The following is a 25,736-nucleotide window of genomic DNA, read 5'->3' on the forward strand; positions in this document are numbered from 1 at the left end:
GTTGAAAAAAGTTATCTGATAACCTCAAAGTGATTCCCTTGTATGCTATCTTTTACTTTCCCCCTGTTGCTATTGATATTTTCTCTTTGTCTTTAATGCTTTTGAACTGTGGTGTTGGATAAGACTCTTGAGAGTTCCTTGGACTGTGAGAGATCCAACCAGTCTATTCTAAAGGAGATCAGTCCTGAATATTCATTGAAAGGACTGATGTTGAAGCTGATATTCCAATACTTTGGCCACCTGATGCAAAGAGCTGACTCATTGAAAAGACCTTGATGTTAGGAAAGATTGAAGGCAGGAGGAGAAAGGGATGACAGAGGATGAGATGGTTGGATGACATCACTGACTCAATAGACATGAGTTTGAGTAAACTCCAGGAGTTGGTGATGGACAGGGAGTTCTGGCATGCTGCAGTCCATGGGGATGCAAAGAGTTGAACATGACTGAACAACTGAACTAAAGCCTGTTCCTTCTTGTGTTTATCCTATCTTTGACTCTCTGCTTCCTGAAATTGAGTGTTTCCTTTTTGATGTTAGGGAAGTTTTCAGTTATTATCTCTTCAAATATTTTCTTAGGCTCTTTATTTCTTCTTCTGCTACCTTGTATTGTAAGTGTTGGAATATTTAATGTAGTCCAGAGGCCTCTTAGACTGTTCTCATTTCTTTTCATTCTTTTTTTCTTTATTCTCTTCTGTGGCAGTAATTTTCACCAGTCTTTCTTCCAGCTCACTTACTCATTCTTCTGCCTCATTTATTTTGTTATTGATTCTGTCTAGTGTATTTTTCACTTCAGTTATTGTATTATTCATCTCTGCTTTTTCTTAAAAATCTTCTAGTTCTTTGTTCAATATTTCTTGTATCTTCTTGGTCTGTGCCTCCATTCTTTTTTCAAGATCTTGGATCATCTTTACCATCATTATTCTGAATTATTTTTCAAGCAGGTTTCCTGTCTCCACTTTACTTAGTATTATTCTGGGATTTTACCTTTCCCTTTCTCTGGAACATATTTCTCTGCTGTCTAATTTTGTCTAAATTTCTATGTCTTTGTTAGAAATGGAAAGTTATCTGGGCTTTGTTCTGCATGCTGCATGATTTCTGCCTCTGTTTTGATCTTACCTTATGTTCAGGATTTTTTGAAATTGTACAAATTTTACTTCATAGATTGGGATGCACTCTGCATTGTTTATGAATATTTCTAAGATTATCTTCCTAAGCCATAAGGGAAAAAAATTCTTATTCATAAATATTTAATCTCATAATCTGTATAGATTGTCAGTCAAAAGTTCTTTAAAAGAAACTGGCACATATACTAGCTTTTCATTCTAGATGTTTATACAAGCACAAATTACTATAGTTGAATTGATTACACAGTTTTCCTTAATTACTTAAATAATAGTAACCACTATATCAAACTATATCCTTCTGTTGACTTACCAGTAGTAAGAAGAGATAGTCTCTGTCAACAAAAATTAATGTTTTCAATCATTCAGGGGAAAAAAAAAAATCTGATTCTGTCGTCTGTTAGGCTGAATTGAATGTAGTTTATTTTGATTGTTCATTTACATAAGCCCCTTGTTTCCAGGATAATTTAACCTCTAATTGGACTCAATGTTTGTTGTATTTTTATCTGACATAGAAATATTCAGAATAAATGAGGATCTTAATCAAAGGTGAAGAGAGCAATTGAAAACTTCAGAACTGATATTTATGAGAAGTTTCTGACTTGTGATATTTACCATTCTATTTTCACACTTTTAATCTAATCTAATCCTGACTGAAAAAAATACCAATTGCATATTTTTGAAGACTAAGTACACTGAAATCAAACAAATGCTTATGGGAAAGGTGAATGTTTGTTTTCTTCCACCAAATAAAGTCATTCACATTTTGTCAGCAACATCTTTTTCACTTTGGGGTTTGTATTTAATTTTTCAGCAAGCTTATTTTTGTGTCATTAATGGGCCACTAGCATAAAGTGAAACCCAGTAATTGGTAGCCTTCTTAAATAAGAGAGATGATGCATTTTAAGGAAACAAATTTGAAAAAATAATTCTGAATTTCTTATTACTTTATGGCTTGTAATTTTAAAGGCTTATTTTTAAATATAATTTATCACCAACAAAAATGCTATAAAATGTTCTTGAAGAATTATTATTATTCATTTAATGCTAATTAGATGAGCAGTGCTCTCTCTGTATTCATTTGGTATATTGCAGATCTTTCAAACTTAACTCTCACTTTCTAATATTCTAGTAATTTAACCATGAGTCAATCCATACATTCTTTTTATTTGCCAAAAGAACATAGCTCTTTATCTCCAATAAAAGAAGACTAGTTTCATTTACATACCTTGCCATTGGATTTTACTGGTCATAATTATTTTGTTATGCCTAAATTTGAATTTAGGCATAACATTTATTTTGTGGTAATTTGAAATTTCTCATGCAGTGTAACATCCAAGTATATCATTGATCCTAAGGGAAAATCTTTAATTGTCTTAAAATATACACCTAGTTCATTTAAATGAGAGATATGGACTATTTAAAAAAATGAGCTTGTCTTTAAGACTAAATACTTATTCTTTCTCTGTAGTTACTAAAACCAGGTGAAATCAATTCTCAGAACTTAGTACATTCTCTTTTCTCCTTCAGCAACATATCTAAACGTGTCACCATATTTTATTTTGTGTTTACTCCATAAATTGCCAAAGATATCTCTAACTACCTGAATATCTGAGGCAAAAGGAAGTTATGATTAAGTATGTTTCTCTTATAATGATCAATTCCTACAGAGTCCCTGTTGCCTCAGCTTACTGATGATCATCATTTACATTCTGTTACACATTAGGATTTCCCATTGGGGTAATTCACATTAGGGTTACTGAAAGACTTTCTTGTCTGTATCTCTGAGAGTTCTGTGGTTAGAGAATGTTATGAATCTCTCTCTCCATTGATTACTCCCTTTGTGGTCTAAGCTGGAAATTTTTTGAAACTTGAGAATGTTTCATTCCACAAACCACAACTGTCATTTAAGTAGAATAAATAGGAACCATAAAAATGAGCATTGAGATTTTCTTGAATGTATCTCAGAGTCTGGTTCTTAATATGCTTGTTAGTTTCTTTTAATTTTCTGGACCTTAATAACTTGAAACTCATATACCAGTGAAAATATTAGCAGCATGAAGAAATATTGACTGTGATAAGGTAATTGAAAAGTTGGTGTCTTTTTTGTGTAAGAATATTATATTCCTTATGATGACCTTGATTATCAATATATTTGGCTTATGTAGTTATCCTGTAGTGTATAACAAAACCAGAATTCTGTTCTATATCTCCATCCTCTTTAATTGTCAGAGAGAAATGTAGGCTCAAGTTTCAATTCTTCAAGTTTGAGAACTGTTATGTATTATTTTTAATTTGAGCTACAGTTCATATTACCTTAAGCAATATTCTTTAAGGATATAAGAGGTTTGAGAGACTGCTGGAATGTCTTCCTTGAAACTCTGAAACTTTCTCTATTTCTTTCTCTCCGAAACAAAATCCTTTATCACATTTTCCCAATTAATTATAAAAGTTAAAAATTAAATCTTACTTTTGTCCCCCACATTAATCCTAAGTAGATCAGTTATTTTGTCCATATTAATGGAAGCATAGCACTAGTGTGATTTAATTTCAAACTTTTATAATTATAGCTAAAATTAAATTTTGCCATGGATGAATTGTCCATGTCTTAGATGAAAGCCGACTAGGAGGATTAGCAATTGGACCTCCAGCATGACTTATGTTATCTTTGATAATTAATTAAAATCAATGTGTAGAGGCCTATATTTGGAAATTTAAGGAGTTTCCAAGCAGAGATTTTCAGATTCCCTCAGAAGTTTGGTGTAAGGGGTTCAAGAGGAAGTAGTACTTGGAGGAAACTCCAAAAGATTATAAAATAGTATGGTGAAACCTCAGTCCTTATTCTGCTTACTGAGTTACACAGGATTAAGTGTACTGCACTGGTGTGGTGTACTGCAGAAATCTCATAAAATTGACAGGAATGATTTTTCTTGTTCTTATGGCTAAACAATTGAGAAAACACTGTCAGGAGTAAGGAGGTTGCATAATTTATTCTTAAATTTGAGCTTGTATAGAGAATTACAGGAAAATGGGGAGGAGCCTCATTAATATTCAAGAATCCGTCTAAGAAGGCAAATACAAAAACACATTTCTGGTTAAACCTTAAAACATAAATGTTTTAATTCTAATGCCAAAGTAGAGAAGGGTACAAGTAGTTAAAGAATGTGGATGCCTACTAGCAAAACAGGATATTATTTTAAAAGCAATGCCCAGAGAAAGTTTTTAAAACATTCAAAGAAAAAGATCTTTTAAATTCCCAAAGCAGTAATCAGAGCAAACATTAACAAGTCCAGTGACCTAAGCAACTGAAAGGTTTTCCTGGATTTTTGCTTTTTTATAAAAGCCATACCAGATCTCAGTGCTTTATATAAAAGTGTTACAGTATTAATAAGTCCAGCAGAGCATCTGTTTTCTGTTCCCTGGCAGCCCTGTTTCCAAGTCCAGGGTTGTACTAAAAATGGCAGCTCCACCTTTTTCAGCCAGCTCTGACATGTTCATACGTGTGTCTCCCTTGAAGTGACAGAACCTGTAATGTGGACAAATGTACTCTCATGCTTTTTACCCCAGCATCTGTCCAGTCTTGTAGTACATCCACATCCTGATTGTATCTTTTTAAAAAATCATTAATTAACTTGGCTGCATTGGGTCTTAGTTGCAGCACGCAGACTCTTTCATTGCATTGCACAGACTCTCCAGTCGTGGCACGCAGACTTCAATAGTTGCGGTACCTGGGCTTAGTTGCTTTGTGGAATGTGGGATATTCGCTCCTCGACCAAGGATTGAACCTTTGTCCCCTGAACTGTGGGCCAAATTTTTAACCACCAGACCACCAGGGATGTCCCTGATGATTTCTTAAAAGAGAATGTTTTTGACACTTATAATGAGAAATTGAATGTTTTTTTTTTTCATAAATAGACTATGAATGGCAAAAAGTGTATGACATGCCTTGCCTACAATCTCATAGTAGTGGTGTTTGTGTGGGGAAGGGATAGGGTAAACCTTTATTTTGCTTATTATATCTTAAAACATATTGACTTACTATAGATTTGATGGATTTATTTCCTTCAACTTCTCTCTTAATATTTTCTTAATGTTTAACTCTGATCATTTGTTTTCAGAGTGGCTGAACCACCCTCTACTACCAGGCAGGCTAGCCTTGAGTTTAACCTGATAAACAGGTAAAATGTAATACATTCTACTTCTAAAGCCAGTATTCTGTTAGTTCGGACTTACATTAGGAAGCTTGTCCTGCACTCTTTTGCCTGAGCTTGTGCTCATGTCCATGCTTTCCTTTTTCTCTCAGTTCTGTGACAGTCATAGCCTCAGCCCACTTCCAGGCACTACAGTCTCATCCGCTTTTCATTCATAGCATTTTATGCCATAGTTCTTCAAAAAGAAATTTTATTTTGAATTGCTCTGCAGCCATTCTTGTACTGTTGAGTTAATATGTAATGTTGGCATTTAGTAAGCTTTCCAAATATGTTTAGTTCATCTGTACACCTAGACTATAATGTGTACAATATGCATTTCTATATCCTGCCCATCTTTCCCTTGCCTTCTCCTGTGATACACTAGGACAGTATCTGCACTGCAGTGGTTGCTCAGTATGTTTCTGTTAATTCATATTTTGGTTGCCACTTCTAAGTAGGAAGATCGAATCTAATTTCTCCTTTATGATGGCTCAAATGTTTTAAACAATTTGATCAGAACTAGCAGATATATGACCAAGGAGAATTGAGGGATTGAAAGCTGAAAAAATATTCTGTTGTGGAGGGGTAACTGAGTTAGTGTCTGCCGCTATTTTGTCTGAGTGGATGATGATTCAGTGATCATCTGTCATTCTCGGAAAATCGGTTCATTCATTTTTGTCCTAGAATGTAGTAATAACATAATAGCTTCAATAACATTTCTTTTACCAAAGAAGAAGCAACATGTTAAAAGCCAAATTCACAGTAGAGAGACCATGGCCTTCCATAATTATCATCATCTACAGTGTGATCTAAATTATCAATATTACCACTATTAGGCCACTAATAATCAACAGTTCATAGTCACAAATTTCCTTTTACAGAACAGCATGTCAGACATGTGTTAAAACAGCATGTCATTGCCTCTGCATATTTTTATTAACCTCCTTATTGACCTGATATCTGTCTTTTGCTTCCAGACATAACATAAGGAGGCACTCTGAACTCTGTTCTGAGAGTTGCAAGGCTCACCACCCTGTTAGGCAGCAGTGTATGTCTTGAGAACCTATGCCTATCAGCCAGTTGAATCTCACTTTAGGTTTTATGTCTTATGGTTAGAATTTCACTCAAAAGTCACTGAATGCACTAGAAAAATTACTTTGTTTCCTCTGACTCTAGCAGAAGCAATAATCTAGAACACTGTGAAGAGGCTATGACTAGCCCCTGAGCTTAACAGTTGTAAATAACAAATGACCAGGCTGGCTGTTATGACAGTGTCCAACCCTGAAAGCCCACAGGCTCTCACATTCTTTGTCTGTACAGTTTTACTTGGAGCACACATCTTCTTTTCATTTGTAAGACAGCATTGACTTTATGCTTGTCTTTGAGTCCACAATCCCCTTGGTCATACTAACCAGTCGAATGCACTTTCCCAAGTGCTTCTTCTTTTTTAGGTTTTTCTCTACCTTTTCCAGAGGTTTCTAAATGCTCTTAGATAGGAATGGATTCTACCATGAAGCTTTCATTTACTTTCAAACTTTAGCTCTTATGCTTTTGCTGTCAGTAAGCGAATGTTATATCTATATTTTCAAGTGACCTGTGGAATTTTAAGTATCTGAATAAAATTCCTGAGTAGGAGTATCATTTTTAGCATTGTCTCAGTATATGACCACTCTCTAATGTTTGCCCAGAAATGTATTTAATAAGTGATACCTTTCTGTTCTGTTCTAACTCTGTTACTTCTTCTTTTAACCCACTGAATATTCCCTGAGTCCAAAGGGGCATTCACAGGTTTCCCCTCAGTTATTCAAATTGTATCACAGCTATAGACTGTTTATGTCCATGCACCTGACAGTCTCCCTTCTCTCCATTTCCCAGGCAGCTTCTTCCTTTATGAACCACAGTGTGCCCCCAGATAATGGAAAGTAAAAGGTCAGGGTAAAACCTCCAGACAAAATGTGCAAAGATTTTTGTGGTTTAATGCAATTGTCTACATTCTGCATCCCTAAGACTTATCACAGCTTTGGGATGATGTCAGAAATGGGATGAGACAGAGAAAAACTATAAGCTTCCAAATATAGACACAAAATATTTGGCAGCCATTATCACACTTATTCTGCACCAGTAATTATCACTCTTGTTTAGAGAGCTACTGGGCAAAGAAACATCTGCTTTGTGTCAGGAAGGTGAACACCAGATGTAGGACAACTTTCTGAGTTAAATACAGTGGGAAGGATGGGGGAATATATTATACTTAAAGGTGACAATATCCTCTCTTGGTGAGATAATATAATCATTTTTTTCTAATCATAGGAATTTGGGCAGGGATATAAAATATTTAATAGGAGAAGGATTTTCTAAATTGTATGGATTTTTAGGAGGAACAAGTTTAATAATAAAAGGAGTGCTAACTTAAAACACTTCTATTTGTATATAGTTTATGCAGTATGATATCACCTGATGTGAAAAATTTCTTGGATTTGGTTCAGTTCAGTTCAGTCACTCAGTCGTGTCTGACTCCTTGTGACCCCATGAATTGCAGCATGCCAGGCCTCCCTGTCCATCAACAACTCCTGGAGTTCACTCAAACTCATGTTCATCGAGTCAGTGATGCCATCCAGCCATCTCATCCTCTGTTGTCCCCTTCTCCTCCTGCCCCCAATCCCTCCCAGCATCAGGATCTTTTCCAATGAGTCAACTCTTCACATGAGGTGGCCAAAGTATTGGAGTTTCAGCCTCAGCATCAGTCCTTCCAATGAACACCCAGGACTGATCTCCTTTAGGATGGACTGGTTGGATCTCCTTACAGCCCAAGGGACTCTCAAGGGACTTCCAACACCACAGTTGAAAAGCATTAATTCTTCGGTGCTCAGCTTTCTTCACAGTCCAACTCTCACATCCACACATGACCACTGGAAAAACCATAGCCTTGACTAGATGGACCTTTGTTGGCAAAGTAATGTCTCTGCTTTTTAATATGCTCTCTAGGTTGGTCATAACTTTCCTTCCAAGGAGTAAGCGTCTTTTAATTTCATGGCTGCAATCACCATCTGCAGTGATTTTGGAGCCCCCCAAAATAAAGTCTGACACTGTTTCCACTGTTTCCCCATCTATTTCCCATGAAGTGATGGGACCAGAAGCATGTAATACTGACTCCTTTTGAAACTCTCCTATGGGAGAGGGCCTTGGGACTGTTTAAAAAGATACATATGTACTATGTAAGTCTCATCACAACTTTAAGGAGATGAGTACTGCATTTTAAAGAAGATGAAAATTAAATGGGGGTATGTAGGTAATTCATTTAAGATCACAAAGTTAGTAAGGTGGAGTAAGCCCAGTGCTTTCCCTCGAGCTAATACAATCACACCTTGTGATTTAAAGCTGGCTAACAGCTGTCTGTTTTCAGTTTAACTAGGGTATTAACATATTTTATGTGATTTTTTTGGATTAAAATCTTATAGATAAAACAATACACTTACTTTGGTGCTGACATGGAATTAGATCTTTTATTTCCTCTGCACAGTCTAGGAAGTGTGAAGAGACAGGAAGAGATTTCCCCATGCACTGTTATTAGGTGCACTGTCTTTGGAGACCAATAAAGTTTTTTATGTTTTCTCCAGAGAAGACATAATGCTGCAGGATTTTCAGTTTGAACCATCCACGCACAGAAGAAAAAAACAATGGTTTCCATCTGTATAAACTAGATGACAAACAACTAGAATCATTGGAAACTAGGTACTTCCTAGGTTTAAATCACTGAAAAAGTAAGATTCTGTCAAGTCTTGATAAAGTGTCTTTAAAAAAGCAAATACATAAAGTGTCTTTAAAAATAACAAATACAGTAACCTCTGAAGAGAATTATGTTAGAGGAAGCTCAACAAGGTAGAATCCATACAAAGCCTGAAATCTTAAACCAGGAATGTGTCTTCTGTTGGTTGACAAATACACTGAAAGTTGAGGACACTTTTTTTTTACACTTGCTAAACCTATACGATGTGAGTGTATATATACATCTCAGTTGTATGGTTTTAGCTGAATTTTTAGCCTTTTTGATTTTTCTCCATATTCTGTCTAGATGGATAATGGGTCTGGGTGTGGGTGTGTGGGTGGTCCTAAAGGACCTGAGGGTACACACAGGTTTCAGTGATAGATTTAAATGGCCATGAATTTACATTGACCTTACCGTGTTCCTGTTTATCCTGAAGGGCACATACCATTTTCCCCTTTTGGTGCCTTGATTAATGACTCTTCACTCCTTTGCTGTAGTTTCTCTTAACTTCCCTGTTGATAAGTATGTTTCAACTGAAAGCAGTGTGTCACCCTAGAGTTGGGGTCACTTCCTGTTGGTCTTAGTTACTTGGAATTGCCAGCCCCATGGGTTTAGTTTTTACAGTGCTACAGATATTTCATCTCAGTGATGTAGTCCCTGTGACTGGGCCATGTTGTCTATTATTTTAGATTGAGTGGCTTGTGTTTCCTTTTTTGTATGGTACTTGAGTAACATTGTATGACTGCTGACCCTAAAGAAAATGAGATATGCCTCCCACAGGACAAGAACTGAGCACCAAAACGTCTAAATAATGTTTAAATAGAAGTCAGTACACTAACTCTGGCTTGTAAATTTTCGTGTACTTTCTAAGTTCCCAAACTTAATTTTCCTGACATGCCCCTTGTGCCAGTTTCATTTGTATTCAGTCTTGAAAACTATATGATTTTTAAGTACTTTGTCCCTTTTAAGCATTCGGGGGCACAGATCTGATTTTATCACAGAGTTGACACCACTCTAAAAATTTAAAGCTCAAAGTAAGACTCTAGCCTGGCCAGTCAAGTACTTGGTTGCAGCTGTTTTCCTCATGCATAGCAGAAGCATCACATCCCTCAGGTAAAGCTTGAGGTTTCTGTTATTTTTCATAATCTGATAAAATGAAAATGAACTGCAAGGTCCTGTTCCTTGTATTATCAAATAAAGTTTTTGAAGTAACTTGAGAATAACAAAGATGGCCTGCACTTGCCTATGGAATGCCTCTTTTCCACCCTGCACCCCTCCCTTTCTCCCCTCTATGGAATATGTAAGAAAGCAAATCTCCATTGTGCAATTCGTAACATTTTTTTCCCATGATGCAGTCTATCATTATTTAGATGACTAAAAGCTTTAATTATTTACTTTTGGGAGTCCCTGAAACCCATGTCATTGCAAATACTGAAGAATTTTCTGGGAAAGGTTTGAAACACTTCCAGTTAAACTCTTGAGTTAATATCTCAAGAAGGAAAAAAAAATAATGTTTCTACCACATATTTTATTAAACCCTTTAGGTCCTTTTACAAGAGAGGAAATACCAATTAACATATAATTTAGCAGAACAAAATATTATCCCATTTCAACCAGTACCCACTTCCTTGAAGTTTATTCAAGCATTAATAACCATTTAATGCAATTTAACTACACTGAGGTATCCATTACATTAATATAATATATCCATCAGGAAATTAGAGTTTTGTTTCCATGAATTTTGTATTACAAGAAGGTCTTTATAATTTTAATCTGCATTTGATGATGCTTAATTTCAACTCCTCAGTCTCTGTTACAGTGTGAGATGATCAAAATGTTCCTAATGTTAAGATTACAATTCCTTGATTTATTGAGCCACAAAGCACAAATGATTTGTGAATGTGTGTATATGTGTGTGTGTGCGTGTGTATATGAGTGAGAGTTGCTTAGTTGTGTCCAACTCTCTGCGACTGTAGCCTGCCAGGCTCCTCTGTCCATGAAATTCTCTAGCCAAGAATATTGGAGATTCCCTTCTCCATGGGATCTTCCTGACCCAGGGATTGAATCTGGGTCTCTTGCATTGCAGGCAGATTCTTTACTATCTGAGCCAGAGAAGATACACACACACACACATCTCATATTTAAGGATTTAGCTATTTAGATGTGCAGGGTTATCAAATCTCATTAGGAATGTAAGAAAGTGACTATATTTTTGAGAACGGATCATTTACAGTGATCCTTTTAAAGCATACATATTGTGATGATGTCCATAAAGTATCATCTTCATGATCTGGTGTCCTATACAGTGTTTTCAAAAGATGTTATATTATCTATTTGGACAGCTACATCAGTAGATATGCTATTTTATGCTTTAGCTCAGAAAGTATCTGATCATGGAACTTTAGCTATTAAAACACTTCAATTTGCAAGAAAAATGTAATCATATGATAGCATATGTTAGAATATTAGATATTTATTGGACTTGATAAGTATTTCATTGGCTATCTTTAAGTGCTTAAAGAGCTAAAAGAAAAAACTTAATAATAGCAACTTGACTACATAGTGTCAAGATCAGAAAACAGGGCTCTCAGTGTCCAGGTTAAAGCATTTCCTACAAACTAGTAAGCTCTTGTATGGACCAAGAATAAACATGTACAAATAACAATGGAAGACTCAAGACACAAATTCGTGTTTTGGAGTGTCTCTGCTTTTAGGTTGGGAGGACTGAAAGGATAGTCCATCAGACTTCCTGAACCCTTTGCAATCTCTCTCCATACCACAACAGCACAGAAACAAGTTATTGGATTGGATTGGTCAAAACATTTGTTTGGGTTTTTTCATAACATCTTATGGGAAAACCCAAAGAACTTTATGGGCCAATCCAATACATTGTCAATCAATCACTCTGTCTCCATATAGAAAGGTTTGTGAACCCAGGTGAATCATAATTGTCCTCTCAAGTAAAATTTGAATCTTTACATGAGGATTTTTAATCTTTTTGCCTAAATATTATAACCCACTATTCACTTTTCTGTGATCACATAACATTAGCTTAAATGGTGTCTGTGAAGAGAAGAATTTGAAAGTAATTTTCTGGAAGGAAAAATAAAAGAGTGGGGGTAAACTCCTAGCAAAAAATAAAAATGTAAGGAGGGGACTCTTAAAGGCTCGGTAAGTGAGTTTCTGAGGTCATAATTTGGTTAATTGAAGAAAGAGTTCCTGTTGCTGAGAAGGTCATAAATGTGTTTACTGGGAGAAAGTGAATATAAAGCCAGGCAAATATTCTACAAATTTCAGCACTAACCAGATGAAACAATCTGATCTCTTTATCTGTTCCAAATTTGAAACTTTAAGAAGCAGAATAATTTCCTAGTTTGCCTGCCTTCATTTCCTAATTGATTCAGTTCAGGAGGTTACTCATAAACACTGTTCTGAGTGCTAGAAGGCAAACAAGTGTAAAAAAGATAAATGTATTTTCCCAGTGATTTTAGCTAGTCCATTTGAATAAGTGTTATATGTCCTAAGCTATCTCTTCCTACTCCATCTTTGTTATCTATATGCCTTATAATGAAATAAAATGACGTAATAAACATACGTTGCTTGGCTCTATTCATCTTACTGATCCAACAGTTAGAGTAAGGTCTTTAAGGAGTAATGCCCCAGCGAGAATAGATCAATAGCTTTAAATTCAATGAGTAGGGCTTCCATCCTAGAGGACAAGTACCAAGGACAGAAGAGAATTAAAGGAAGGCAGCCAAGTATTTGCTTTAGCAGAGAAATGGATCCTTGAATGGACTTCTGATGGAAGGTGAGTCTAATCTCTTTTCATCATTCTTTCCCTACTGGGTTACATTTTCTTTCCTTGCTTCCTTTTTTTTTTTTTTTTTGCTACACTCAGATCTAGCTTCAGTTAGATAAGCATAGAATTCCTCTTCTTATTGTTCTTTTTTCTAAATCTGTATTTATCAAAACTATAAGCAGATGTTCATATTCATTCATTCAGTAAACCTTTTTTAGGCACCTACTATGTGATAAACATTGTGCTTTGTGTTTATATTCTGGCTCTGGCACCTCTTCTTGGTCTCCCCATCTGCCTCATGGCTTCCCTCCATCCTGGGGATGCACTAAGATGCTGATGCTTAATACTCCCCATGTAAACTCCTTGTCCAGACATCCAGGCTCTCAGGGGCTGTGCATGACCCAGAATACCCATTTCCAAAATTATTCTTCACACTGTATCAAACTTCTCAGTTGTACAGAAGTTAATCTTGCTGCTGCTGCTGCTAAGTCTCTTCAGTCGTGTCCGACTCTGTGCGACCCCATGGACTGCAGCCTACCAGGCTTCTCCGTCCATGGGATTCTCCAGGCAAGAATACTGCAGTGGGTTGCCATTCCCTTCTCCAGGGGATCTTCCTGACCCAGGGATTGAATCTGGATCTCCTGCACTGCAGGCAGATTCTTTACCATCTGAGCCACCAGGGAAGCCCTAAATGCTACAAATCCTTGTTTATCTTTTCATGTTTTGGCAAGTGGTATCTTAGTTCCCCAACAAGGGATTGCATCCAAGTTTCGTGCATTGGAAGCATGGAGTCTTAACCACTGGACCACCAGGGAAATCCCTCTGTGATTCTATTTCTGTTTTATAAGTTTATCTATACCATTTTTTTAGATTCCACATGTAAATAATACCATATACTATCTGTCTTTCTCTGTCTGACTTACTTTATTCAACATGACAATCTCTGGGCCCATCCTAGAGGATGCTGCAAATGGCATTATTTCATTCTTTTTTTTATGGGCAATTAATATTCCATGGTGTGTGTGTGTGTGTGTGTGTGTGTGTACACTACATCTTCCTTATCCACTCCTTGGTTGATGGATATTTATATTGTTTGCATATCCTGGCTGTTGTAAATAGTGCTGCAAATGAACACTGGAGTGTATGTATCTTTTTGAATTACGGTTTTCTTTGGATATGTGCCCAGGAGTGGCATTGCTGGATTATTCTTTTACTTTTTTAGTACTTTATCAACCAAGGGATTTTTGCAGAAACTAAAGCCTATGGCCAATGATTTGTTATGTAAGTTAATATTGAAACACCCATGTCTGAGTAAATATCAGCAACTTTTTCTGCTAATGATGTATTTATTTGAAACTTTGTACATGTCTGACTAAAGTATCTAATATTTTGTTGGAGTGTGATAGGCCCTATAGCAGGCACCTCTGTGCAGGGGGTAAAAAACATCTATTATAAATACACTGTGTTTCACTGGGCCTTCCCCTGGAAGAGTAGACTCTACTTTCTGGTGGAATTTATTTTAGTCCTATAGGGATTATTTCCTCTGGAATATGTTCCAGTATTTTACCTGGTGGATCTATAAAGATCCTACAAAGGATCTTGTAGGCAACAAGGTTGACCTTTGTAGGTGGCTCTTTTAGAAATGCCACAAGGACCAAGTGCAGGACTAACAAACTACATTCATTAGAATGGTCGGTTTCACATTCGCTAGCTGTTGCTTGTAAGTAATTTTATTCTGTGCATGTAATGCTACAATAAATTGTAAATGCATTGAATAAACTGCAGTTACTCAAGTAAAAACTCATTTTCTTATATCATTTTTGAGTTTTTCAGAAGATATTGGAGATTGCCAGAAATTGATTGGATCAATCCTTTCACATATTTATTATACTCTAATATACAAGTGGGCTTAGTTACCTGATGGCCAGTCCTCCTGTCTTCCTCTCCTGTAGATGCTATGGAGGCATCACAAATAGTTTTCATCATGCAGAATAGCCTCTTATCTTTCCGTATAAGAATCACTTCTCCCTTCCTTAAGAATGTCATTTCTCCCCTCTGTAGATTTTTAGATTTTTCTTTTAGTGTGTTTGGTAAACCATGGTTCTCTTATAGTCCCACAAACTCCGCTTTTATTTTTCAACAATATTTCAGATGCGGACATACTGTTGTAATAATCGTCTTGATAAATATGATATTGTGAATGAAGATAAGGTTGTAGGACCAGTAAAATTGTTTCTTGCACTTTCTTTCCTTCACCTTTGTAAATCTCAAGATGGCATATGTATCCAGTTTCACTTTTGCTAATCATCCAGACCAAAATTCTGTATTTTGTAAGTTTTCCAGGATTGTAGGTTTTGTATCTGAGTCACCCTTGCCAGTTTTATCATTGCCTCATCAAGTGATAGCTCTTGTTTGGGTAAATAGGTCAATAGAAATTTTGGTAGAAAATTATCCAAAAAAGGGTAACTTTTGAAATACTATCTGCAGGAAATGGAATTTTTCAGTCATCACTAAAGTGAAGAAATGTCATTATTTGTTCAAAACTTATCATAATCTTTGGAAAAATAGATGTTTCAAGTAAGGGATCAGTTCACCAATATTCTTTCAAGTGTGACTTTCTTATTGTCCTATAAAAAGTATTAATCCATGAAACTTCACATCACCATTGGTTATATCATCCACTTTAAAGCCTTATCATATTTTTATATGATCTTTCATTCTGTTGGTGATGCAAGTTTGTTTGAGAAGTGCCACCTCCAAAAAGTCAATACCAAAAATTAATTCTATTATTTCACTAACACTTTGTGGGTTATTAAATTCAGTGGTTACATTTGACACACCTGTAAAGCCTTCTAATTTTCATGAAATGTTGTCCTCAATCTACTCTTATGTAGAAGCAAAAGGGCATTCTCCAGTAGCATGGGTTTCATTTTCACTTTTAATATCAGAATCAATCACTACATTTTTTCTTGTTTTCTTCATTTAATATTCAGATTGTCTGAATTAAACTATGTTTCGAAGAACTTTCATCTTCTGAGACACTAGTGTACATGTCACTTAGACAATCAGAGAGAGCATCTGCATAAAATTCACCAAAAAAATCTTCCTCATCCAAAATTGAAAAATTTATGGTAATAGACTTGTGTTTATAATTTATGCAGTGTTGGAACAAAAACCTAATGGGGAAAAATTGTGAATGATAACTACAATCACAAATTGTATAATGATGTTTATATTGATGCTTATGTTGATGAGTTTTAAGCTCTAACAGCTTTGCACAGTGATGTTAATTGTGTCACTTTCTAAAAATGTATTGATCCATCTCTAGTCAGTAACATTTGCGTAACGAAAGACATACTATGTCTGTGGTCAACAATGTGTTAAAGAAACTCCTCCATACTGTTCTCAGTAATGGTTGTACCATTTAGATTCCCATCAACAGTGTAGGAGGATTCTCTTTTCTCCGCAACCTCTCCAGAATTTGCTGTTTGTAGATTTTTTTGATCATGGACATTCTAATATTTGTCAGCGACCTCATTGTAGTTTTGATTTGCATTTCTCTAATAATTAGTGATGTTGAGTATCTTTTATGTGCTTTTTGGCCATCTGTATGTCTTCTTTGGGAAAATGTCTATTCAGATCTTCCACTTATTTTTTGATTAGGTTTGTGTTTTTGATACTTAGCTGCGTGATGTGTTTGTATATTTTGGAGATTAATCCCTTGTCGATTGCTTCATTTACAAATATTTTCTCCCAATCTGAGGGTTGTCTTTTTTTTTTTTTTAATGCTTTGTTTTGCAGAAACTTTTATGTTTAGTTAAATATCATTTATTTATTTTTGTTTTTATTTTCATCAATCTATGAAGTGGATCATAAAAGATTTTGCTGTAATTTATGTCAGAGTATTCTATGTAGGTTTTCCTCTAAGAGTTTTATAGTATCTCTTACATTTAGCCCTGTAATCCATTTTGAGTTTACTTTTTGTATATGGTATTAGAGAGTGTTCTAATTTCATTCTTTTACATGTAATCGTCTAATTTTCTAAGCACTAAGCCTGTTTTTCCTCCATTGTGTATTCTTGCCGCATTTGCCATAGATGAATTCACCATAGTGTGTGAGTTTATTTCTGGACTTTCTATCTTGTTTCATTGATCTGTACATCTGTTTTTGTGCCAGTACCATACTGATTTCATGACAGTAAATTTCTGGTATAGTCTGAGTCATGAACCCTGATTCCTCCAGCTCCCTTTTTCTTTCTTAGGAATGCTTTGGCTACTTGGGGTCCATAGTGATTACATACAAGTTTTAAATTCTTTTTTCTAGTTCTGTGAAAAATGCCATACTTAATTTGATAGTGATTACATAGAATCTGTAGATTGCCTTGGGTAGTATAGTCATTTAGACAGTATTGGCTCTTCCCATCCAAGAACATGCTATATCCATCCATCTGTTTGTGTCTTTGAATTCTTCATCAACATCTTATAATTTTCACAGTACAGGTCTTTTGTCTGCTTAGATAGGTTTATTCCTAGGTATTTTATTCTTTATGATGTTATGGTAAATGGGATTATATTCCTGATTTCTGATCATTTGTTAGTGTATAGAAATGAAATAGATTCTATGTATTAATTTTGTATTCTGAAACCTTGCAAAACTCATTGATGAATTTTGGGATTTCCTATGTGTAGTATCATGCCATCTTCAAGCAGTTAGTTTTACTCTTTGTTTTCCAACTTGGGTTCCTTTTCTTTCTTATTCTTCTCTGATTGCCATGGCTAGGACTTCCAGAATTATGTTGAATAAGAGTGGCAAGAGTAGACATCCTTGTCTTGTTCCTCCTCTTACAGGAAATGCTTTCAGCTTTTCACTGTTGAGAACAATGTTAGCTGTGGGTTTGTCATATGTGGCCTTTATTAACTTGAGGTAAATCCCCACTCAAGAGGCAGATCAGGTGGTCTGGTATTCCCATCTCTTTCAGAATTTTCCACAGTTTATTGTGAGCCACACAGTCAAAGGCTTTGGCATAGTCAATAAAGCAGAAATAGATGATTTTCTGGAACTCTCTTGCTTTTTCCATGATCCAGCGGATGTTGGCAATTTGATCTCTGGTTCCTCTGCCTTTTCTAAAACCAGCTTGAACATCAGGAAGTTCATGGTTCACATATTGCTGAAGCCTGGCTTGGAGAATTTTGAGCATTTCTTTACTAACGTGTGAGATGAGTGCAATTGTGCGGTAGTTTGAGCATTCTTTGGCATTGCCTTTCATTGAGATTGGAATGAAAACGGAGCTTTTCCAGTCCTGTGGCCACTGCTGAGTTTTCCAAATTTGCTGGCATATTGAGTGCAGCACTTTCACAGTATCATCCTTCAGGATTTGAAACAGCTCAACTGGAATTCCATCACCTCCACTAGCTTTGTTCGTAGTGATGCTTTCTAATGCCCACTTGACTTCACATTCCAGGATGTCTGGCTCTAGATCAGTGATCACACCAGCACGATTATCTGGGTTGTGAAGATCTTTTTTGTACAGTTCTTCTGTGTATTCTTGCCATCTCTTCTTAATATCTTCTGCTTCTCTTAGGTCCATACCATTTCTGTCCTTTATCGAGCCCATCTTTACATGAAATATTCCCTTGGTATCTCTAATTTTCTTAAAGAGATCTCTAGTCTTCCCATTCTGTTGTTTTCCTCTATTTCTTTGCATTGATCGCTAAAGAAGGCTTTCTTATCTCTTCTTGCTATTCTTTGGAACTCTGCATTCAGATGCTTATATCATTTGTTTTTTCCTTTGCTTTTCGCTTCTCTTCTTTTCACAGCTATTTGTAAGGCCTCCCCAGACAGCCATTTTGCTTTTTTGCATTTCTTTTCCATGGGGATGATCTTGATCCCTGTCTCCTATACAATGTCATGAGCCTCATTCCATAGTTCATCAGGCATTCTATCTATCAGATCTAGTCCCTTAAATCTATTTCTCACTTCCACTGTATAATTATAAGGGATTTGATTTAGGTCATACCTGAATGGTCTAGTGGTTTTCCCTACTTTATTCAATTTAAGTCTGAATTTGTCAATAAGGAGTTCATGATCTGAGCCACAGTCAGCTCCCGGTCTTGTTTTTTCCTGAGTGTATAGAGCTTCTCCATCTTTGGCTGCAAAGAATATAATCAATCTGATTTCGGTGTTGACCATCTGGTGATGTCCATGTGAAGAGTCTTCTCTTGTGTTGGTGGAAGAGGGTGTTTGTTATGACCAGTGCGTTTCTTGGCAAAACTCTATTAGTCTTTGCCCTGCTTCTTCATTCTGTACCCCAAGGCCAAATTTGCCTGTTACTCCAGGTGTTTCTTGACTTCCTACTTTTGCATTCCAGTCCCCTATAATGAAAAGGACATCTTTCTTTGGGGTGTTAGTTCTAAAAGGTCTTGTAGGTCTTCATAGAACCATTCAACTTCAGCTTCTTCAGCATTACTGGTTGGGGCATAGACTTGGATTACTGTGATATTGAATGGTTTGCCTTGGAAACGAACACAGATCATTCTGTCGCTTTTGAGATTGCATCCAAATACTGCATTTCAGACTCTTTTGTTGACCATGATGGCTACTCCATTTCTTCTGAGGGATTCCTGCCCGCAGTAGTAGATATAATGGTCATCTGAGTTAAATTCACCCATTCCAGTCCATTTCAGTTTGCTGATTCCTAGAATGTCGACATTCACTCTTGCCATCTCTTGTTTGACCACTTCCAATTTGCCTTGATTCATGGACCTGACATTCCAGGTTCCTATGCAATATTGCTCTTTACAGCATCAGACCTTGCTTCTATCACCAGTCACATCCACAGCTGAGTATTGTTTTTGCTTTGGCTTCATCCTTTCATTCTTTCTGGAGTTATTTCTCCACTGGTCTCCAGTAGCATATTGGGCACCTACTGACCTGGGGAGTTCCTCTTTCAGTGTCCTATCATTTTGCCTTTTCATACTGTTCATCGGGTTCTCAAGGCAAGAGTACTGAAGTGGTTTGCCATCCCCTTCTCCAGTGGACCACATTCTGTCAGATCTCTCCACCATGACACACCCATCTTGGGTTGCCCCATGGGCATGGCTTAGTTTCATTGAGTTAGACAAGGTTGTGGTCCTAGTGTGATTAGATTGACTAGTTTTATGTGAGTATGGTTTCAGTGTGTCTGCCCTCTGATGCCCTCTTGCAATACCTACCATCTTACTTGGGTTTCTCTTACCTTGGATGTGGGGTATCTCTTCACGGCTGCTCCAGCAAAGCACAGCCGCTGCTCCTTACCTTGGACAGGGGTATCTCCTCACCTCCGCCCTTCCTGACCTTCAGTGTGGGATAGATCCTCTAGGCCCTCCTGCTCCCACTTAGCCATGGCTCCTTGGGCATGGCCTTGGTTCTCCTGGCCGCTGCCCCTGGCCTCGGGCTTGAGGGCATGGGGTAGGTCCTCCCAGCCGCAGCCCCTGACCTCAGACGCGGGGTAGCTCCTCTAGGACGCCCCACCCCCACCCCCCGACCTTGGACGCGGGGTAGCTCCTCTCATCTGTTCCTGCGCCGTCGCAGCCTGGCACTCTCAGCCAGACCTTGGACGTGGTGTACCCCCCTGACCTTGGATGTGGGGTAGCTCCTCTCGGCCGCGCTTAGTGCGCCGGTCACAGCCGCCTGCAGACATGGAACAACAGACTGGTTCCCAATAGGAAAAGGAGTTCGTCAAGGCTGTATATTGTCACCCTGCTTATTTAACTTTTATGCAGAGTACATAATGAGAAACGCTGGGCTGGAAGTGGTACAAGCTGGAATCAAGATTGCCCGGAGAAATCTCAATGACCTCAGATATGCAGATGACACCACCCTTATGGCAGAAAGTGAAGAGGAACTAAAAAGCCTCTTGATGAAAGTGAAAGTGGAGAATGAAAAAGTTGGCTTAAAGCTCAACATTCAGAAAACAAAGATCATGGCATTCGGTCCCATCACTTCACCGGAAATAGATGGGGAAACAGTGGAAACAGTGTCAGACTTTATTTTGGGAAGCTTCAAAATACTACAGATGGTGACTGCAGCCATGAAATTAAAAGACGCTTACTCCTTGGAAGGAGTATGACCAACCTAGATAGCATATTCAAAAGCAGAGACATTACCTTGCCAACAAAGGTCCGTCTAGTCAAGGCTATGGTTTTTCCTGTGGTCATGTATGGATGTGAGAGTTGGACTGTGAAGAAGGCTGAGCACCAAAGAATTGATGCTTTTGAACTGTGGTGTTGGAGAAGACTCTTGAGAGTCCCTTGGACTGCAAGGAGATCCAACCGGTCCATTCTAAAGGAGATCAGCCCTGGGATTTCTTTGGAAGGAATGATGCTAAAGCTGAAACTCCAGTACTTTGGCCACCTCATGAGAAGAGTTGACCCATTGGAAAAGACTCTGATGCTGGGAGGGATTGTGGGCAGGAGGAAAAGGGGGCGAGAGAGGATGAGATGGCTGGATGGCATCACTGACTCAATGGATGTGAGTCTGGGTGAACTCCGGGAGTTGGTGATGGACAGGGAGTCCTGGCATGCTGCGATTCATGGGGTCGCAAAGAGTCGGACACGACTGAGTGACTGAACTGAACTGAAATCCCCTCTATGTCCACTTTCTGGGGAATTTCTTTTTTCTTTCTTTTTTTTTTAATCATAACTGGATGTAAATTTGGTCAAAACCTTTTTATGTATCTATTGAGATGATCATATGCTTTTTATTTTTTCAGTTTGTTAATGTGGTTTATCACTTGAATGATTAGCAGATATTGAAAAATCATTTCATTCGTGATTAAATCCTTTATGACCCTTTTACATGCTGCTGGTTTTGGTGTGCTAGTATTTTGTTTAGGATTTTGTATCAATGTATCAATGTTCATCATTTGGTTTGTAATTTTCTTTTTTTGTGGTATCTTTGTCTGGTCTTGGGATGAGGGTGATGGTAGCCTCATTGAATGAGCTTGAGAGTGTTCCTTCCTCTGTAGTTATTTTGGAAGAGTTTCTGAAGGATAGGTGTTGACTGTTTTCTAAATGTTTCATAGAATTTCCCTGTGAAGCCATATGGTCCTGGACTTTTGTTTGTTGAAAGTTTTATAATCACTGTTTCAATTGCAGTACTTGTGATTGGTCAGTTCATATTTTCTGTTTTTTATTTCTTCCTGGTTCAATCTTGAGAGAGTGTATCTTTCTAAGAATTCTTCCATTGATTCTAGGTTGTCCATTTTATTGGCATATAGTTGCATGTAGTAAATAGTCTCTTATGATCCTTTGTAGTTCTATGATGGTCATTGTGAATTCTCCTTTTCATTTCTAATTTTATTGATTTCTCTCCCTGTTTTTCTTGATGATAAAGGTTCATCAGTTTTGTTTATTTTCTCAAATACCAGATTTTAGTTAAATCTCTTTTGTTTTCTTCATTTCTATTTCATATATTTCTAGCCTGATCTTTGTGATTTCTTCCCTTTATTTACTTTTGGTTTTGTTTTTTCTTCATGTATTTGCTTTAGATGTAAGGATACGTTGTTTTTGGGGGGGTTTTCTTATTTCCTGAGGTAAGATTGTATTGCTATAAACTTCTTTTAGAACTGATTTTGCTGTGTCCAATAGGTTTTGGATTGCTGTGTTTTAGTTGTCATTTGTCTCTAGGCATTTTTTTTTTTTTTTCATTTTTGCTTTCTTCAGTGATCCATTGGTTATTTAGTAACATATTGTTTAGCCTCCACATGTTTGGATTTTTTAAAGTTTTTTTTTTCTGTGTATTTCTCATAGTGTTATGGTTAAAAATGATGTTTGATATGATTTCAATTTCCTTAAATTTACTGAGGATTGATTGATGGCCCAAGATGTGCTCTGTCTTGGAGAATGTTCCATGTGCACTTGAGAAGTAAGTGTATTCTGCACTTTTCAAATGGAATGTTCTAAAATATCAATTAAGTCCATCTTGTCTAATATGTCATTTAAGGCTTGTGTTTCCTTGGTGATTTTCTATCTGGATGATTTATCCATTGGTGTAAGTGTGGTGCTAAAACCCCCACTATTACTGTGTTCCTGTTGATTTCTCCTTCTATGGATGTTAGCATTTGCCTTATATAATAAGGTGCTCCTATGTTGGGTGCATATATATATTTGACTTATATCTTCTTCTTAGATTCATCATTATATAATGTCCTCCCATGTTTCTTGTAACCGTGTTTAAAGTCTATTTTGTTTGATAATGAATATTGTTACTTCAGCTAACTTTTGATTTGCATTTGCATGTAATAGCTTCTTCCATCCCCTCACTTTCAGCCTATAAATGTCCCTATATCTGAAGTGGATCTCTTGTAGACAGCATATGGGTCTTATTTTTATACTCATTCAGCCAGTCTGTGTCTTTTGCTTGGGGCATTTAATCCATTATATTTAAGGTAATTATTGATATTTATGCTCATAGTATCATTTTCTTGTTTTGGATTTGTTTTTGTAGGTCTTTTATTTTTATTCCTCTTTTGTTCACTTCTTATGATTTGGTAAATATTTTTAGTGTTGTGTTTTGCTTTTTTGCTTTGGATTGTTTTGCTTTTTTCTGTGTATCTATTGTGGATTTTTGTTTTGCATTTTCCCATGACATTTTGATACAGTAGTGTGTGTGTGTATATAGATACATGTATATGTGTGTATATACATACACACACATATATAAAACTAGTGTTAATCACTCAGTTGTGTCTGATTCTTTGCAACCTTATGGACTGAGGTCTGCCTGACTCCTCTGTCCATAAAATTCTCTAGGCAAGAATACTGAAATGTATAGCCATTCCCTTTTCCAGGGGATTTTCCCAACCCAGGAATCAATCCTGGGTCTCCTGCATTACAGGCGAATCCGTATGTATGTATATATATGCAGGTAAATTCTTATGTATATACACATGCATATATATATATATATATATATATATATACACACACACACACACACATACACACACACATATATATACAAGATTATTTTAATTTGGTGACCTCTCATTTCCAATGCATTTCCAATATCCTGCATTTGCACTGTCCTCACAATTGGTGGTTTTGGTATCATATTTGTGTTTGGATGAGTTCCTACTTTTACACCATATTTGCCTTTACACGTGAGCTTTTCCATTCATAATTATCTTGTTTCTAGTTGTGACCATTTCTTTTCCACCTAGGGAAGTTCCTTTAGCATTTTTTGCAGAGCTGGTCTGGTGGTGCTAAATTCTCTTACCTTTTGCTTATTTGTAAAGCTTTTGGTATCAGCACTGAATCTGCATGAGAATCTTGCTGGGTGGAGCTTTCTTGATCATAGGTTCTTCCCTTTTGTCACTTTAAATATATCATGCCATTCCCTTCTGGCCTGCAGACTTTCTGCTGAAAAATTTAGCTGATAACCTTATGGGAATCCCCTTGTATGTTATGTATTGCTTTTAATATTTTCTCTGTCTTTAGTATTTTCAATTTGATTAACATATGTCTCTTTGTTTTTCCTTGTGTTTATCCTGTCTGGGACTCTCTGCACTTTCTGGACTTATATTGCCTATCTCCTATCCATTTACTTTTTGTGTGTGTGTGGATTTTTAATCTTGTTTCTTCCTCTAGAACATGCTTATCTTTCATCTCATTTTTTCTCACTTTCTATATTTGTGGTGTCCTATCTGTAGGCTTCAGGATTATAGCTCCTCTTGCTTTTGGTGTCTGCCCCTAGTGGGAGAGCTTAGTCCTGGGGCTTGTGCAGGCTACCTTATTGAAAGTACTGGTGCCTACCCACTGTCTCATTGTGGTTTATTTGCCATAAATGTAAAATACCTGTTTTAGTAGGTTCTAGTCTTTTTTTTTTTGTCAATGGTAGTTCAGCAGTTAGTTGTGATTTTGGTGTTTTCATGAGACGAGATGAACTCAAGTCATTCTACTCCAACATCTTGTCTGAAATTGAAGGGCTGCTTTTAATTTGGATGCTTGCTGCTTCTTTCCTCAGTGTGTACTGGCTGTGATCCCCTTGATATGGACTATGCAGGTGTGACAGCCTCTGTGCTCCTAGGATGGCAGTGGCAGCACTTCATACTTGCTCGCAGGTCTCTAAGGGGCCACTGTGGCCCACACACTGTTGAACCAGTGCGGGCAGTGCTTTGTGCCTACTCATGGGTCTCTTGCTAGTGGTGGCCCATGCCTACCTCTGGAGCCAACGATAGCTCCTGTAAGCAGTGTCATGTTTCATGAAAGTGCTTATAGGAAATGGAGCTCTTACATCCCACCTCTCTTCACGTGCCCCACGATAATAACACCTTGCCTCTCTAGTGGGCTTAGGTTTCTTCTGAGTTCACTTTCAGTTGCCATAATACAGCCTCTTCAGTCTGTCTCCATACAGTGAACCCCAGTCCTCTCCCTGGATCTGACCTCTGAAGGCTGCACCTTTAGCATGCAGCTATACCCATACCAATGAGTGGGGATTGCAGTGCAGTGGTGCCATCCTACATTGTGGGTTACTCTCCATTTTGCCTTCTGCAAACTGGTTGCCGTACTGTCCTTCTAGGCCCTGAAGCTCCCTCTTTGTCCAGGCTGACCTCCCTGCTGCTAAGGTGACTTGCCAGCATGCAGGAACTTATCCTCCTCCATAGCTCCTTCTCTGGAGTGCAAGTAAAATCCTGATACACCTCTTTTTCTTTTTCCTTTTGTCCTACCTAGTTACATGGAGGTTTCCTTGTCCTTTGGAAAGACTTTGGTCTTCTGCCAGCATTCAGTAGATCTTCTATGTGAATTGTTCCACTTGTACATGTATTTTTAATGTTTTTGTGGAGAAGGCAAACTGCACATTCTACTCCTCTGCCATCTTGAT

General features: G+C 37.2%; 1 long non-coding RNA gene across 1 annotated transcript in view; it reads left to right on the top strand.

The window, feature by feature from the left end:
* The window catches only part of LOC147378298 (uncharacterized), a 153,035-nt gene that overhangs the window by 86,667 nt on the left and 40,632 nt on the right, over positions 1–25,736 (top strand). The gene's annotated exons all lie outside the window — the stretch shown is intronic.

The sequence above is a fragment of the Bos grunniens genome, chromosome 2 (assembly GCF_055505025.1).
Source record: "Bos grunniens cultivar Pamir isolate PY7600 chromosome 2, Bosgru_T2T1.0, whole genome shotgun sequence".
Classification (NCBI taxonomy): domain Eukaryota; kingdom Metazoa; phylum Chordata; class Mammalia; order Artiodactyla; family Bovidae; genus Bos; species Bos grunniens.